This window comes from Fundulus heteroclitus, unplaced genomic scaffold (genome assembly GCF_011125445.2).
Source record: "Fundulus heteroclitus isolate FHET01 unplaced genomic scaffold, MU-UCD_Fhet_4.1 scaffold_90, whole genome shotgun sequence".
Classification (NCBI taxonomy): domain Eukaryota; kingdom Metazoa; phylum Chordata; class Actinopteri; order Cyprinodontiformes; family Fundulidae; genus Fundulus; species Fundulus heteroclitus.
Genome location: NW_023397362.1, coordinates 769,942 through 776,439, shown reverse-complemented (window position 1 = coordinate 776,439; position 6,498 = coordinate 769,942).

Here is a 6,498-nt window from a genome sequence, read left to right as displayed (position 1 = left end):
TCCGTCATGACCTAGACGCCGTGTGCTGTGTGAGTTGTTGGTACTGAAATGCTCCTCGATGTGCTGTTTCTACTTGTGTTTTGCCTCCTCAATGTCTCTGCAGAGGTTTACACTTACTGTGCTGTAAACCTGCTTGTGTGTTGGCTCTTGAAACACTTACTGTCTGCAGCCTCAGTCTGTGAATCTTTCCAACATATTGAATTGGGTTTCACTGTTCATGCACATCTTTCTACCACACTTTGTCCTCCCAATAAACTTTACATTATTACCGTGTGCTTGGACAGAGCACTCTGTAACCAACCAGCTTCTGTAGCTTCTATATGTGGAATACCAGCTTTGTGTAGGATGTCAGAAACTGTCTGCTGGAAAACTATCTACACCAAGATTGTAAATCAAAAATCCTTTTTCTTTGGTCTTATGTAAAATTATGATTTTCTGAGATTCATTTAGTTTTTTTTATTAGTTGTGTCAAGTTTGTAGATGTGAACCCAAAATCCAGCCAACACAGAATACGTTTTAAAAAGGTTTATTGAGACATTGAATACTGGTAGACGAAGCAGGAATGGGAAGGAGACCCCTAGAGGAAGCAGACAGAACCAGACTGACCAGGAGTTGCAGGCAGTGATGAACTTGAGCCGGTGGTGAAGGCGGGAGTTGACTTGAGCAGATAATACAGGCTGAAGCCTCACCAGAGCGGGCAGAGCAAGCAGCAGGACGTCACAGGAAACAGAGCAGACCAGCAGCACGCACACACTGGAAACCTTCTTCAGTGAGGGCTGAACATAGGCAGAGTTTCCACATCCAGCAGGTTGAGCACACAGAACTGTGCGCTTTACAACGGCAAAGCACATGAGAGGTGATGAGACCACCGGGCAGTGAGTGGGAAGGTGAGGCAGGTGTATGAAGGCTGGGGAAGAGTTGGGACTGATTAGTGGCAGCAAGTGGAGCTGGTCTGAGCTGATAGGATGGTGGCTGGTGACAGAGGAATGGACAGAGCTGATAGGATGGTGGCTGGTGACAGAAGGGGAGTGAAACGAATTAGTCCAAAATGTCCAAGACTATGACAGTAAGTCATTACTATTAAAATTTTAAAAAATTATTAAATGGGGGCTGCTCAGTGGCGCAGTGGGTCCAACCCTGGGTCTTTCTGCATGGAGTTTGCATGTTCCTCATGTGCATGCCTGGGTTCTCTCTTGGTACTCTGTCTTCCTCCCACAGTCCAAAAACTTGACTGTTAGGTTAATTGGTCTCTCTAAATTCTCCTTAGGTGTCCTTGTGTGCGTGAATGGTTGTTTGTCCTGTCTGTCTCTGTGTTGCGCTGCGACAGACTGGCGACCTGTCCAGGGTGTACCCCGCCTCTCGCCCATCGAATGCTGGAGATAGGCACCAGCACCCCTCGCGACCCCACAAGGGACAAGCGTGATAGCAAATGGATGGATGGGTACTCTAAAATTATTCTATTTAATGAGCTTCACTTTTTTTTAACTGAATGACTAGAAAGAATCACTTTTCATGTATATTTTCATTTATTGTGCTGTACCTTTAATTTCATCCTAACCACAGATTTTTCTTTGCATTCTTGAAAGTGGCAGAGACTTACAACACCACCGGTCACCAGTATTCCACATTCAGAAAATTGCTATTTAGATAAAACAAAAGTATTATAACAAAACAGCCTCAGCAACTACACTCACCCAACTAGAAATTAAAGCTAAGCACATAGATCAGAGACGGTTGCGTAATTTTTTTAATTTGTAAGGAGGTGATGCATCTGGAACAAGTACCCGATGGTGTAAGTGGCTGCATCATGAGTCAAAGTGATTTATTACAAGGGACCTCCACAGAGGGTGGCTTATAGTAACATTAGACCATAATGCCAGCCTTTGAAGATTTGTAGGATTGTGTGTTTGCATGAGGCCGGGTAGTTATATCATGACATCTACCCAGATGCATGAGGCATGACACACGGATGTCACAGTGACCCAGTGTAGGGACCAAAGCGTACATGATAACATCCACGCACTGTTTAACCTTGTTCTGTCTTGTAAAAACGGGGCAGCTGTTGCTCACTGGTGAGAGGAGTCATCTCACAGTCCAATAAATTGTAGGTTTGATTTCAGCTTCCTCCTGCTGGGGCCCTGCTGATGATGTTGATGTACCCTTGGGCAAGATCCATACGTACCGAACTGGACAACCACTTCTGTGGGTCTCTCCAGGTGAGATTCCCGTATTTCATCGAAATTTGCTGTTCATTACTGTATTAGATGAAGCTTTTTTGAAAATCTTCGTAAGACTTGAGGTTTTATCACCTGAACTCGGTCATGTGACTAATAGACTTGCATTTAGTACATCATTCAGCGTCCAATAAAGACAGCTCTTCAGGAGAAGTAAACGTAAGAAGCTAGTGTTAGAGGGAAAAGGTCACCGCACAGACCAAATGTGTAGCAAAAGCTGTGTGATGTTCATCCCATTCATTAGGGTTCAACTCAATGGAGCATTTTTTATATTTTTCTTAAAAGCATAGCTAGTCTGACTGTTCATAATTTCATGAATGAATATGAATTTCTATTTAGAACAAGGAACATACCGATTTCATATATTATGTTAAGTATTGCAGTCATCAAGGTCGTTTCATCAAAACTGTTGTAAGAGTTAGAAGTAAAAGGCGTGTCTCTTTTTGAAGCACTGAGCCATTTTCCAATTTTTTTTTTTTTTTTACCATGAAGGTGAAGTTAAATTTCTAATATTCACTCTCTTTTTTCAGCTTCTTGATTAATCTCCAGTTGTCCTGACGCACAACCAGTAGCCCCTGTGTAGAAGGCACTGTTATATGCAATTACAGAGTGGAACTGCCTATTGTGCAAAACTCTGCATGCTAGTTGTCTTCTGACCTCTTCAAAGCTGCACTTAATCTGGACAGCAACAGCACAAACTGAGCACAATGTTGTCTTAAATGTGATAAGCTTTCGTATTATTCAATTTCACATGTAAACAGTAACAGCACACAACAAATGTGTTTCCTGTTTTTTTGCAGGGTGTGATCTTCACCAAGACACTAACAGCTAGCACAAAGCAATATTAATATTCAAAGCACAGTTTCAGAAGCGTAAAACTGATAGTTTACACATAAACATGAGAGTTTGTGAAGGGCCACTGGATTATTCATGCAAACAGGCATGCAAGGAACACTTTAAAAACAAAATTAGGGATGTTGATATTGATTTATGTTGGGAACAAAAGGATGGCACATTGTTTGATCAAAATGATCAAACCACAGAGAGCCTAATCCAAAGTCACAGAGAAAGTAAAACTGGAAGACTGATTCGACAGGCTGGTCCAATTTGTTGAAATGTCATTGCAGCGACTCAGAACGTCCTCAGTAGTGTTAATGACCCTGCTTGCATGCATGGCTGACATTGTTGGGGTTTGCTCCTTATGAGATGACAGTTGGTGTCCACAGGTATATCCTCCCAGATCATGACCAGGGCATCACTGGGCTCCTGGACAGTCTAAAGGTGCAACCCTGGAGTCGGATGTCCCCGAGATTTTCTGTTGGGTTTAGGTTAGAGGAGCGTGGAGGCCAGAATAGAATACAGCAGAAATACCTTTATTGGCCCACGATGGGGGACATTTGTGTAACCTGACCCTAGCCAGATTGTTATCGCTCCGCCTAGCTCCGCCTAGCTTCACTCACATCCATCTGGGACCTCTTCCATAGAGAGTGATTTCTCCAACCAATTTTATTGTCTAGCCAATCAGGACGCAGGGCTGCAGTTTCATAGATGTGACGTAATGGAGAAGCGACCATGACGTGAGACAGACAGCAATGGCGGCTCGCATCGAGGAAGCAAGCGTTAACATTGATGCTGCTATTTCTTCCATGTTGTCCAATCTACCTAATATTGTTTCATTAAAAGAACATCAGAGAACGGCTCTGAAGGCTTTTGTTGGTGGAAACGATGTTTTCGCCCTTCTCCCGACCGGATTTGGCAAGTTCTGTTTTCCGGGGCGCGCCCGTGGCGGAGCGGTTAACGCGAACCATGTTAGGAGGCCTTTAGTCCTCGACGCGGTCGGCCCGGGATCGACTCAGACCCGTGGTGCTTTGCCGCCTGTCTTCCCCCCTCTTCCTGTCAGCTCACTGTCAATAAAACGCGTGCCACTAGAGCCGCAAACACATCTAAAAAAAAAAAAAAAGGTAAGTTTTTTTCCTACGTCACTCTCATCAGCGTCACGGGTTAGCTTCGGTGTGAGTGGTTGAAATAGCACGTTGATAAAGATGACAGACAAGTTGCTTATCCAATCATATGCAAGGATTTTTGATAAGGCCCAGCCTTCTGAAACGCCATTCCCATGGATCTGTTCCAGATGGATGAGTGGAGCTACGCAAAGCGAAATACATCTGGCTAGGGTCAGGTTAACATTTGGGCATGATAGTGGCAAAAACACAGACAGAAGACACCAGACTTATACACTAAAGTTAAGCTGTAAACCAGAAGAGGAATAACTTATCAGAAAGGGAAAACATTATGCAATTAATAATAGATATTAAGGCATATTCAAGTTAAAATAGAAGAAAGACAGCCGCCGATTTACAGAACAACACAAGAAAATTGAAAACGCCTGATTGCACAAACACTCCCAGAGAAGCCAAAAAGTGTTCATTAGCATTTGAGAGACTGATCAGATCAAGAACCCGTGCATTCATTAGCATGTTTGTAAACATTATTGATATTATTTTTAGCAGCAGAGATTATAAAGTCTAACAGCAGCTGGGATGATAGACCTGCGGAAGCGCTCCCTTGAGCATCTAAGAGGCAGCAGTCTGTGATTGAAGGAGCTCTCCAGCTCTGCAACAGCTCCATACATGCGGTGGGAGACACTGTCCAACAGTGATGTTATTCTTCTCAGTCTTTTTGTCTAAGACCACCTTCACTGGGTCCAGGGGACATCCCAGGACAGAACTGGTCCCCCTAATGAGTTTATCCAACTTCTTCCTCTCAAAGGGGGGGAGTTTAAACATCAGATGGAAAAAAACATACATTTTACAAAAGTCTAAAAATTAAAAAATATTTCTACTTCAGAATTTTGATAAATGATTTTAAGTGAATCTGTATAGTAACTAGAATTAACAATACAAACAAGGGCCATTTCTATATCATATTGAATCCAGTTCAGCCACAGTTTTATTTAGATCAATTCAGTTCATTTCAGCCTCAGATCCATAAAAGATACAGTCCAGTTTAATTGAAATATTATGCAACAAAGCCATATTCAGTTAAACGTACAATGGCAGTTTATAAAATCAAATCTAGCATAAAACATTTCTCAAACATGATATTCCATGTTTATAATGAGTTAAAACTATCTTACCAGAACTAAAATGGCAGCACTCGAGAAATCCGTTCTGTGATCGGCTTTTCTTGACGCGAAAGAGAAAAGCATCTGCTGCAGGTAGTTCCAACAGCTTTATACAACATATTTCTGTGTTTGTTTTGTGCCCTACCATCCCTGCCACGTCTTTAGTCGACTTCTCACCAATGCCAGAAAGTTTGAAAAACTCCTTATCACTAAATGAACCACCATACAAATCGGAGATGAATGTCTCTGCACCATGTGGAGCTGTGCCTACCAAGGCTGTGACGGTGCAGTGGGGTCTGAGTGAGGGGTACACGTCTCTCTGGGGACGAGGTGAGGATGGTATTTGACACCTGAGCTCTGTACGGTCTAGGATCACCTGGGTGTCTGGGAAATTCTTGAATTCCTCAGGGAGATAAGCTTGCACGTCTTGGCATGTAAGCAAGAGGCACTGAGACCCTACTGCAGTGAAAAGAAAACGTGCCCATATTGCAATTATGTGGCTCACGTGTGGATTAATGTATGTTGAATCGAACTTCCAGATCCCTCTGCTTCAAGCCAAGTTACAGGAAAACAAGGAAAAGGAAGAACTCACCAGCAGGTGGAAGCTGCTGTCTCCCTGAGGTTAAAATAAAAATAATTAAGAAATGTAATGATATTAATAATAATAATAATAATAATAATAATAATAAAGTAATTTAATACACACATACATACATACATACACACACACATATATATATATATATATATATATATATATATATATATATATGTATGTGTGTGTGTATATATAAACGTGTTTGTGTATATAGTAATAAAAAATTTCTAAAAATGTATGAGTGGCAGTGTTTTAAAGCATACATCCTATCAGAATATTACTTTTAACCCACTAAGAATATTTAAATGCACCAAACGATTTGTTATAATAGCTAAAGCTTTAAAGTTTTCACCAAAAAAAATAGAATTGGAAATTAGTTAAATATTCAGCGAGTTATATTTGATTAAAATTGATTCACCGCTTGGTTAACACGTTACACTGAGCAGAGCTGTCGACCTCCCCAAGATGGCGCCCCCAAATCTCGTCAGCGCCCATAGGCGACACGCTTAGCGGAAACAGTCAAGCTGTATGTCTGCGAGCAG